General features: G+C 46.5%; 1 pseudogene; it reads right to left on the reverse strand.

The window, feature by feature from the left end:
* Window positions 1-4,139: 4,139 nt before the first annotated feature.
* The window catches only part of LOC120843471, a 93,375-nt pseudogene continuing 85,234 nt past the window's right edge, over window positions 4,140-12,280 (reverse strand).

The following is a 12,280-nucleotide window of genomic DNA, read 5'->3' on the forward strand; positions in this document are numbered from 1 at the left end:
TTTTATTCTTACACATTTGTTTAAAAAAAAAACATGAAAGATACACTAATGCGGTTTGTGCAGGCGGACATTATGTGGGTGGCTAATCTTTGCGATAAATCGGCCAATTAATTAAAATTTATTAATTAACTTTTTTTAATTACTGGAAATAGACATATGATTTCAATTAGAAACTTATAGAGCTTCGTCGAAAACCACTAAATCAACTATTTTTGGAAGGATATAACGCCGGGGAAGCATTTTACAGCGTTCTGTAAAAACGCTCCATTTGGACGCGTTTCTAGATTTCGGTTTCTTATCGGAGCGCATCACCGCGCCCGCGGTCCTGCTCCCCAGTGGCTGAGACGCGCAACACACGTGCGCCGTACTTCCCTCCATTCTACGAGGGAGGCGAGGAGGTGGCTTCGCGTCGCGACCACCGGGGAACAGGATCGCGGGCGCATAGATGCGCTCCGGTAAGAAACCGAAATCTAGAAATGCGTCCAAATAGAGCGTTTTTACAGAACGAGGTAAAATGCTGCCCTGGCGTTATATCCTACTAAAAATAGTTGATTTAGGGGTTTTCGATGATGCTCAGCAATTTTCTAATTGCAACCATAGATTTATTTTAAGTAATTAAAAAGTTAATTAACGAATTTTAATTAATTAGCCGACTTATCGCAAAGATTAGCCACCCACATAATGTCCGCCTGGCCGTGTAACCCACCTGCACAAACCGCATTATTGTAGCTTTCACGTTTTTTTTTAAACAAATGTGTAAGAATAAAAAAACACACCCTGTATATTACAGACACTTTGGCAAGTTTCTTTTTTTTTTTTGGATAAAATACTGAAATTTAAAATATAAATAATAAAATGATAAAACAAAAACGAAAAATGAAAAATACTACCGAAACTCCCGACCGTAGACGATAAATAAAGATGGTTGAGCTTGCAAAATCAATAACGTATCGGTATATAAAAATCGGTATATAAAATTATAAAATTTACGTAGAGTTATTACAATAAACGCTAGAGGCTCAACTGGTGCTGGTGTCTACGGGATTTTCGGTTGCAAATTGAAGCAGACAGCATGGAGACTACTTTTCCAGTCGTCCTTGGATTCCTATGGGAAAACGCGCGTGATTTTTGTCTCGTCGCCGGAAAATAACTTTAATAACTTTTGTTATTTCGGTTGTACCGGGTAGTATGTACCTTTATTAATATTGTAAAAGTGTGATTGCTTTAGTTACAGCATTTTTCCTCTACCACTGAACGATGCTAAACTTCGCTGTTCCATTGCTGGTATGTAGAAATGAGCGACGATTCTAAGCAAAATAACGATCGAAAGGAATGTAGAACGTGTTCAAAGTTCGCCAGCATTCCGTTGGTGCTTACATTTTGCTAATATGCCTGTCCTCTCACTATATGAAAATGACTCCGTCGTGCATCTTTACGAGTGGTTAAAAAAAGAAAACGTTCAAAACGTAAAGAATAAAGTACGTGGGCTACGAAAGGTGTGTTTTCTTATTATTTCCTATGTTGGGCAGTTTCTATCGCGCACCTGTCCTCTGGCTTCCCCTATTTGCAAAGATTTGGAGCGTGCGGGTGATGATTTGAACACAGAACAAGCATCTTCGCACATATTCATGAGCAGAAAGAATAAAGCAGTACTTATTTATTGCAAATCGGACTATATTACGTGACTTTCAATTTATTTTGATCGTCTGCAAGCACATGGAGTTACTTATCCAGTGTTACTGCGTAGTTCTTGCCGTCTTTCTTGGTTTTCCAGATGTCCTTCGTTCGTTTGGCACGTATACCCCCCATGCTGGAAAGCGTTGACGCCGTGTTCGCGCTAACAGTGTCCGACAGTGCACATAAATACACGTACGAAGGAGTTTTAACACCGTTTTTAATGCCGCGAATTTCAAATAAAAATGCTGTAACTGACCAATTATTTCCTCTGCGTGACTGAGAAATGCTCCAATGTGCCTAGTACGTACAAATTATTCGTGATATTTGCTCTTATAATCGAGCGCAGAGAGAAAATGCACTGGCTTTTTTCCATAGAAATTCATTACCGGAAGTCAGTTTCTGACTGCTTGCTGTCTGCTTCAAAATGCAACAGCACACTAGTGCCAGCTGAGGCTCTAGCGTTTATTGTAATACCTCTATGAAAATTTATTACCATGTAGATTTTGAATATCCGATTGGGAACAATTTTATTGTTACTCGTTATTTTAGTGCTATTTAACGACCCCGTGGGCGGAGGTTAGTAGGTCGGCTATTTAAGAACTAACCCGTGATCAACCGCAAAAAAAAAAAATATATATATATATATTTATATTTAGTGTAAAACGTATCATAAAGTGTTATTTACCTTATTTAAATACCTAATTTTTTAAACGCGGTGCTGTGGTCCTACGCTACGGTTTACAGAATTATTCGAATAACCCTCTTTAAACGGGGGAGTGAATTTTGAATATTCGCCAATGTATGCCTGCAATAATAATTAAAAAAAAATAATAAACGCAAAATTTTAAATTTTGAGACGAAGCCTGTACTTAGCGAGCATAATTATTCTTTACAAATATCATTTCCAGATTTCTTATTAAGCCTTGCCACATTCCTCCCTAGTACAGATTCTCCGCAAATAACATTCAGGACTCCAGTATTATGTTTTGCGGCACGCCTCGCAAACGTTTTTTTTTATTTAGCGGCGAATTAAAATTTGTGAATATTTTTTGTCATTTATATGTTCTCGTTAATTTGTGCTGCCATAGATTTTTTGACCTGTACGAACTTGTGAAGTAAGTACAGTTATGGCAAGGATGCAGGCGAGCTAAGAACAGTATATGTCCACCCGGGAAGGACGAAAATACTGGACAACACAAGATAACTTTGGTGAACTGTGATCGAACATCTCAACGGGGTCCAAGAAAGAAGGAGACAGGATTCAGATAGAAAAGAAGCACGAGACAAAACACAGGAGAAGAAGAAGTGGTTGCTGGAACAACGAGGACGAAAGCTGACTTGGGGTTGTCTCCCTGGGAGCCATCGACGCAAACAGAAAAGACTGGGCGCAACTGCGAGGGACAATCGGGCCGTATCGTGAAGACGATGTTCCGTTGTCCCGGACGACTCCCAGTGGCGGCTGCGCCGACCAGGGAAGACATCACCACATCAATGTCACGACGTCACCGCCGTCGTTGTCAGGTGAAGGGTTTCACTCTGACCTTAAATAACTTATTTGACTCGAGACTCAGATTGATTATACAGTGGCACATCAGATAGTTGTTTTATAACTACTCTAATGGAATCCTGTATCCCGTACCGTAATTCCTGATTTTTTTTAAAATTTGGTTCGCTACTGCTTCTTCAACGCAACTCCTAAGACTTACACAAAAAACAGTACTTTCCTCGTCAATAATTTAATGATTTCAAAGAGATCTTCACCTCAAATATTAAACCTCCTCACAATGACTTTGCACAATTTATAGGATGTCGTCTTTTGTCTTCCCTCTGTTCAATGCTAAAATATCCGGATAAGTTCAGTTCTTTACATGCGGCAGCACGGAGGCATCATAGCATTCGGCGCCAAAAACGTAAAGCTGTGAAATCATACTAAAAATATTCCTCTAGTGTTGTCAACACGAATGTTTTGAAATACAAGAAAGATCGTTCGACAAGGATTACACTTTGCATTTTTCAAAAAAAACAGTTATTGTTTTTGTAACGTTTTCTTAGACGAAGTTTGCAATGGTTTAAATATAGAACTTTATAAAAAAAATACACCAAACTGCTCTGAGTTAAAGCATATAATTGTGACATCAAAACAGAACATTATACCGTGTTTTTCATGCAATGTATCCACCATACATAATAAAAGAAGGAGATCGAATATTTTTTTTTTAAAACGCCTAACTCAAATTAATTATTCCCTTTTTGGTCGGCCGATTGAACAGGGTATTATAGCCTGCCTGAACATGGTCTGAGTATCACTTGCACTAAAGACTACACTCTGAATTTGCACACTCGTACTGTGGGTCTCTGCTGCAAACTCTGTGGCTTGATACTTGGTGCCTTCTACGTAGTGACCAGCACCCTATTCTCCACAGGTGTAAGTCATCGTGTTTGCGCCAAGAGGATTACCGTGTTCAAAGATCCCTGCGCTCCAGCTTCAGGCGTATTCCATTCTCAGGCAACACCACCAAATTCGGGACATACATGTTGGGCAGATCTTGGGCTTCCTCGCAGAGCACAATCTTGAATCCGCGTACAACTTTGCAGAGGGTTGCCTTAAGCTCGAGCGTCGCAAATCGGCTTCCGATGCAAGCACGAGGTCCAAGGCCAAACGGAACAAAGGCTTCAGGTATGTGACCCTTGACCTTCGCAAAACCTCTCCGGATCGAACTTGAAAGGGTCCGGCCAATAGTCAGCATCGTGGTGATGCTGCCACACAGGGACTGTAACCGTTGTACCTGACGGGATGAACTGTCCCATCACCGTGATGTCTCGTTGGCAAGCACGGCTGATGAAACCCACGTTAGGTGGGTACATGCGCAAGCTTTCTTTTGGAGCGCCATATCCAGACGTTTCAGATTCTGGAGGTCGTCGGAACTCAGTTCTTGGTTGTTTGGGTACGCGTCTGTGAGCTCCTGAAGAAGTCTTTCCTGCTCCTCAGGGTGCTTCGGGAGGAGGAACATGGTGTAAGCCAAGGCGAGCGATGTCATGTCGAATCCTGCGAACATTAAATTGAAACAGTTCGCGAGGACGGCACGATCTTCAGAAATCAGATCTCTCTCATTGTGGGCTTTAGCGTCGGTGGCTTCTGACTGGGTAGCCAGCATCAACTGAAGAATATCTGGTACCGGAGGTGCTAGGCCCCGGCGACGCAGACGGGTCGCGTTGCGGAGGTTTGCAATTATCTTTTCTCGTGTCTCCGAACATTGGGTGGTCTTGTGTAGCACACCAATTACATTTTAAGTATCGGGAACCACAAGGATATTCTCGTTACAAAATTATCAGAACTGGGAACTGCGTTCTGAAGTTCTCGTAGCAGAGGATCATTGGGATTTCTTTGGCAGTCCACCTGTTTTATAGAACGCAAAACAACGTTATATCAATTCACGCAAATTTGAATACAAGTAGGGACTGCACGTTTTCAGAACGCAAAGTAAAGCAATTGACCAAAACGTTGATTCCTAAATACCATGGTGGCCCACGAATTCTGCAGTAGAAGAATTTACAATTCAGCGCAAGTGATTTACTGTGTGTATAGTAGAGGATCGCTAAGCGCACTAGTGGCCTGAGGAAATAAAATGTTTTGTAGAACATAAATTGGGCGGTACCTAGCACCACCTAGCCTAGCTTCTTGCAATTACTCTGCTCGACTCTGCCATCTGGTGGCTAGCGATTTAACCTTCTTTCACGCTACGCGATAAACAGTGGCTTGGAGTTTGTTCTTTCGAGAGCGGCTTTTGGTTTCGAGGATTGAGTTTTCCAATCTCCGTGATGTGCGGTTGACGAAGGAATTGAGTTTCGAGGAACACCAAAGGTAAGACGAAAAGTGCGCGAAGTAACTGGGTATCGGTTGTCTCCGTTTAACATCGCAGTGCTGTCGACGAGAGGACTGAGTAACTGCTTTCGAAACGCAAGTTTTTGTACCTGTGGGGGGAATCTGGCTTCGGAAATAAACACAGTTCGCGGAAAGCTCGTGTTACGCTTTTATTTGCTGCTCCTCTCGTCCCGTACAAGAGACGTAGCATCCTCGTCAAGCCTTATTAGGCTCGATTTGCTCGATTCGGGGCCGCCATATTGAGGCGCAAGCGACGGAGGAACTTTGCTCCCCTGCTTCAGGGACGAAAGTTTCTCCCTTTCTAAAGGAACATTGGTTACAAGGCCATTCCTCCCCTAAGGGAGGATTATCCATACACTTTTTTCTAAGAGTGTAGTCTCTCCCATGGTATTTCTGGTGTTTCGGATGGGATCATCGGTTCCGAGAATTACACGCGTTCAGTGGCGCATTGTCGGCATTCGGAGACAACTCTAGCTATATCTTTGCTGAGACCCGGCGACCAGACAGATTCTCTGGCTTCTCCTCAGCAGCGAACAATGCCTTAATGGCCTTCATGGAGCCTTTGAAGGATTTTCCTCCCTAGACTTCTAGGAATGACAAGTCTGGTGTCCTTTAGGAGCAAGTCGTTGCAAACAGTAACGCACGCTGTGCGCAGTACTGCGCGAGAACTGGTAATAGCTTGTGTTTGTCTGGCCATCCTTGTCGGCAGGCTTGAAGCAGCAATGAGCATTCCTATTCATTTTTCTGGTCCACACGTATTCGGTCTATCCGACTGTCGGATGCTGGCAGTCCCCGAATGATTGCGTCAACGTGTGCCGAGACGTCCCCCTCCAAGAGCATTCCCTGTGACGGTGCCAAACTGTTGATTTTTGCTCGTGACAGTGTGTCTGCCGTGGCAATTGTTTCACCCGGTACGTGCGTGAAGGTGAAGGAGTACCTCATCAGGCGCATTCGGAACCTTTGCATTTCTGGGGGTAGGGAGGCCAGAGGGTCACGGCACAGCAACGGAAGTAGGGGTTTATGATCAGTCTCGAACAAAAACGTGAGACTTCGCAGAAACTCGTCAAAGCGTTCTGCAGCCCATGTTAGAGCAAGGGCTTCCTTCTCTATCTGAATGTACCTCTGTTCCGTCTTCGTCAGCGACCTGGACGCGTATGCAACAGGACGTCGCTCCCCGAATGGCTGATCTTGGAGCAGTACGGCGCCGAGGCCGTGCGACGAGGCGTCTGCAGAGACAATTGCTGGGTAGCTTGGATTGTACCGCGCAAGGCACCTTTCCGAGCTTAAGGTGTCCTTGATTTTGGCGAATGCTTGTTCTCGCTGAGGACCCCATGACCAGGCGTTATCATTGCATAGAAGGCGGCGAAGAGGCGCTGTGGTAGATGCTACATCTGAGAAGAATCTTGCAAGGTGGTTATCCATTCCCAGAAGAAAATGAACTTAGACGGAATTTTGTGGCCGGGGGACCTCTTTGATGGCCCGAACTTTCTCGGGATCAGGTCTCACTCCACCGGCGTCGAAGACCATTCCCAGGAACGATACTCTCCCGACAAAAAAGCAGCATTTTTCTTTGTTTAGGGTCACGCCCTTCTGATGTGGCCTCTCCAGTACATTGTGCAGGCGACTGTCGTGTTCAGTCGTGTTCGCTCCGCACACCAATACATCATCCATGTAGTTCAGTACGCCTTCTAGGCCTTCCAAGATTTGCGTCAATTTTGTTTGCAAAATTTCTGGTGCTAAAGTCACGCCGAAAGGTAGTATCCGGTAGCAATACCTTCCATACGGCGCTATGAAAGTGGTAAGCTCTTGACATGATTTCGAAAGGTGAATCTGGTAGAATCCAGAACTGGCATCCAGATTGGAAAAGATACGGGCTTCTTGGAAGCTGCTCATGATTTCTTCTACCGTTGGAAGCTGGTGACGTTCCCGCCGTACAAACTTGTTTAGGTGGTTCAGGTCGACACAGATTCTGACGTTACCTGAAGGCTTCTGTACTGGCACGATAGGGGCGCACCACTCCGTTGCTTCTTCAACCTTTCGAATCGTTCCTTCGAGCTCTAGTCTGTCTAGCTCTCTTTTTACTGCTTCTTTCATCGGTATAGAAATCCGACGAGGAGTAGGCACCGCGTACGGGACGGCATCGGGTACTAAGCGTATCTTGCGTTCACCGGACAGGGATCCCGTACCTTTCAAAAGTTTGGGATACTTGGCTTCGACGTCTTTGACGCTTTCTATTTCGTCCAAGAATGGAACAATGCCCGAGGCATTGACCGCTGGAAACCCAAGAAGGGGAGTTCGCAGATTGCAGACTACTTAGATAGTCTGTCGTGAGCAGTTATCTTTCCAGGTGACGTTCGCGTGGAACTTGCCAACAGTGCAAATTCTTGCATCGCTTGGTCCTCGAAGACTTTCTGCTTCGTCTAGAGAGCGTGGCACGCCTGGAAAAGTATCGCTGACTACAGTCACCTCAGCTCCCGTATCAAATTTCTTTCGAAGTTCCTGACCATTTATCTGCACAGTCACGAAGAGCGCAGATAACGTGTTCATCGACCGCTTGAGCGTGCCCAAGAAATGACCGCTATCGGGTGCGGCAATAACGTCGAGTTTCTTGCCGTCGAGGTTTTTGATGCGGATAATGTGTTCCTCGACTGCTCCAGCGCGCCCAAGAAATGACCGCTATCGGGTGCGGCAATAACTTCCGAGTTTCTTGCCGTCGAGGTTTTTGATGCGACATGCGTTTTTCGAAATGTCCTAACTTTTGACAAAAACGGCATTTTTCTCGTTGGGCGGGACAACTTGTCCGGGGATGTAGAGGACCAGCGCAATAACTGCACTTTTTGGTGTTTACAGTCCTTTGACTGGTTGAGGCTTCGCTCTTTGTGGTGGTCTTTTTCTGTTTCACGGCCGAAACGCACGCCTCAGAGCTTGCGGAGTCTTGCCCTGCTAGTTCAGCTTGTTGTTTCTTTACTGTTTCGCTTGTCCGAGCTTTCAATAGAGCTGTATGCGACGTCAGCCTTTGCATTCCATTTGAAGCTCCTCTGAAAGAGTCGTCCAAAAGACCGACTACGAATCGATCTCTGATAAGACGTTCTTTCGTGTCCTTGAACTCGCAGCGCTCTGCTAGCCTGTGTAGCTTGGTCACAAATTGGCCTACCGTTTCTCCCAGTTGCTGTCGGCGTTGGTTGAAACGAGCGCTCTCGTACACAGTGTTCTTGACGTGAACGAAGTATCCGTCTAGCCTTGACTTTATCAGGTCGAACTTCTTGAATTCTTCGTCTTTTACGCCTACCGAACGCAGAATTTCTCGCGACTTCCGGCCCATCATATAAAGAAGAATTCTTACTTCTTCCTCAGGTTTATCGTACAGGCCCGATGCGAATCTGTAGTCGTCGAACTCCACTATCCAGGCGGGCCAGACAGCGGCATTGTGGAAGTCGAACGGCTTCGGAGGCTTGAGTCCTGCCATGTCGACGTGGCTCCGGCTGCTGCTGTGGTGGCGAGGTCGACGCTGCTTCGGTTTTTGCTTAGGTGCTCGTACTCGTCGTTAGCGGCATTCCGTCGGAGCCGGTCGGAATCCGCTTACTTTTGTCACCACGTCAGACGAGCCGTCGTGGGTGGGCAAAACAGCCTCGTTTATCAAACACCCGTGAATATATACAGATGATTCGGGTCATGTGACCAGTGATAACAGTTTGCGAGAAATCGACCCGTCGGCGCGTCGGCGCGTTATCAGGATGACATCACAATGATGTCGCCAGTACAATCGTTGGGTCATTCGTCCGAGCACACCTCGAAAGTTTCGGCTGCTGCCCGAGGTGCGCGGGAATTTTCGGTTGAACCTCGCTTCTTTTTTTCCTAACCGCCCCCGTTGAACAAGGGCCGGTCCGCCGACGATGCACTAGCGGGCTTGGCGGTGGGAGCGTTTCAGTCGGGCGATGTGGACGACATCAGTAGGTTTAGAGCAATCGTCCCGGGGCGGAATGACGGGAGTCACTTCATGGTTCGTTGGGGACCCCGCACCTCCACCATATTGTTAGAATGATGCTGTCTGCAGCATAGAGGACAGGACAGGCGATGACAGAGAGAAGATAGAATGATTTTCTAGAGGCCGAGACGGCCCGTGGGGCCTAGCGCGAGATGGTCGTGCGCGCTTTCGCCCCGTCATCGTCTTCGTGTTCCCAACAGTACTCCCCTCGAAGGAAACGGCCGACCCGGCCGGTGAATAAGAACACAGAGTACACTCACAATGATAGAACAAAGGACAGCTCCCGACAGCTTCCTTTTTACAATAGTAATACGAGCCTCGGAAATATACCGGGTGATATTTTTGGTTAGAAACTAATTTAAAAAAAAAAAGACTAGGTCACTGCTTTAGAAAAAAAAAGTATTTTTTCTTGAGCACGTGTTTAATTAGGAAACAAAAGGTCCCATATCTGAGATGGTTCAAGTAATCTAACTATTGGTGACGTGCGCGATCGAAAGCGTCGCTGTGGTCGGCCTTCCACGATTGGCCGAATGCTGACTATGACAACAGCAAAGGAGCTCTCATCGACAGAAATAAGGGGAATGTGAGAACTTTAATGTTGACGGTGTTGGCAGTGTCGCTTTCAGGGTGCAATGATTTGAAGCTTGCACCATGCTCATTACAAACACCATCGAACATGCAGTTCGCAAGCTAATGACGTCACGAGAGGGAACCATACGAGGGCGCCACCAAAACATCTCGCCGCTATTAGTCGGTGACCGCATAATAACCGAGTAGAAGCTCCGCCCCCGGCACGCGATGGTTCCCTGCCACCGGGCTCATGCTTCGCGTGCAAGCAAGTGTTATCAAAAACAGAAGCTTCGCGTTCGATGCTGAGCATATACTGAGGTCTCGACATTTAACCGACTCTGGGCTCTTTTTTAGAGCGCTGCTCTTAGGCGCCAGTTTCTGGCTTGAGCGGCGTCGGCGTCGCCGTCGCCGTCGCCGTCGCCGTCGCCGTAACCGCGCGTAACCCTCGTAACCCTTGTGAGGGTTACGAGGGTTACGAGGGTTACTCTCGCGAGGGTTACGAGGGTAACCCTTGTGATCCTCGTGAGGGTAGCAACCCTCGTAACTCTCGTAACCCTCACGAGGGTTACGAGGGTTACTCTCACGAGAGTTACCCTCACGAGGGTTATGAGAGTTATGCTCACGAGGGTCACGAAAGTTATGAGTTACCCTCACGAGGGTCACGAGGGTTACCCTCACAAGGGTTACTAGGGTTATGGGAGTCACCCTCACGTGAGAGTAACCCTCGTAACCCACACGAGGGTTTTAAGGGTTACTCTCATGAGGGTTACGAGGGTTACCCTCACGAGGGTCACGAGGGTTATGAGAGTTACCCTCACGAGGTTCACGAGGGCTACCCTCACAAGGGTTACTAGGGTTATGAGAGTTACCCTCACGAGGGTTACCCTCACGATGGTCACGAGGGTCATGAAGGTTACCCCCTGAGGTCGCTTGACCCTCCGGTGAGGTCACGTGACCCCTCCCCCCACCGAGGTCACGTGGCCTCAGGGAGTCACCTATCTCTCAGTACTCTTCCATGCTTCTCGTCAAGAGCTGCATCCGGCGTTACAGGGAGTTGTAGACGGCTTTCATTTTATTAATTCGTGTTTTTGATTGAATAAGTTTAGAGAAATTAGTATGATTAGAGATCACGGCAAATTTGCGCACGAATTGCTTGCCAGGATATTTCTCGGATCCATTTTTCTTCATAGAAGCTCGAAAAATTTCAAATTCTACCAATCTCAAAGGACTATAACTTGAGTTTTGAGCGTTATGACGACTACGTTGTCACCGCATCCAATCACGTAAGATAGAATTTTTTTTTCAAAATAAGCTAGTGATTGATTTGGCTAAGCTTAAATTGCGTTGACTTATGTGGGGAACAGAAATACGGAAAGCCGAGCCCAATTCCCGTTTACACTGCGAAAGCTGCTTTCTCCGTCGCATAAACAAGTAAAACTCAGAAATTTTTATTGTTTTAATTCAGGTACGTACTTCGCCATCTGTCATTACTGTAGGAGGCCAAACAAAAAACACTTGATAAAGAAAGGTCCGATATTCGGCGCATGAAAATCGGCGTCATCGGAAATCTTAGTGACCGTGCGATATCGAAGGGACTTCATATTGTCACGAATTAAGGTGACGAGAAGTTTAAAATGAACTGAAAATAAAGATTTAATGGGCGAACTTGTGCCAACCAAAAATAAGTAACGAAGGAGCGTCGAAGCAGCAGAAAAGCAGGCGGCGATTCGGCGGCGAATCAGAGAGCGCGAACGAGACTGAGACTGACTCGACAACAAGGACGTTAAAACAGACAGGACCCGGCATGACGTCAGCCTGAGTGAAGCCGGAAGATACGTTTAATCCCAGACTGCCTTGCGCACCCGTTCCGAGGCCGTGGGGTAGCGCACCGGCGGTTCGTCTGCTTTCTAATCTGTTCCGGCGTGTGCTTCACGAGGCTAGCTTTCGATGCGGTCGGCGTCCGCCGTGGGCGTCCACGATGCAAATGCTTTGCAGCGTGAGTGTTTATACTCAGTTCCACATTATGTGCGAGCGAAGTCAGAACTGGAAGCGCGAGCCCGTTCTGTGCGCTCCTGGCTTGCATGCGCGCTCGTGCGAACTGCTGCTGCTGTTTATTAAAAAATGCGTTGCGCACCGCCAAGTCCTTCACGGTGCGTCGTCTAGAG

The sequence above is a fragment of the Ixodes scapularis genome, unplaced genomic scaffold, assembly GCF_016920785.2.
Source record: "Ixodes scapularis isolate PalLabHiFi unplaced genomic scaffold, ASM1692078v2 PGA_scaffold3__209_contigs__length_174095766, whole genome shotgun sequence".
In the NCBI taxonomy this organism is placed as follows: Eukaryota; Metazoa; Arthropoda; class Arachnida; order Ixodida; family Ixodidae; genus Ixodes; species Ixodes scapularis.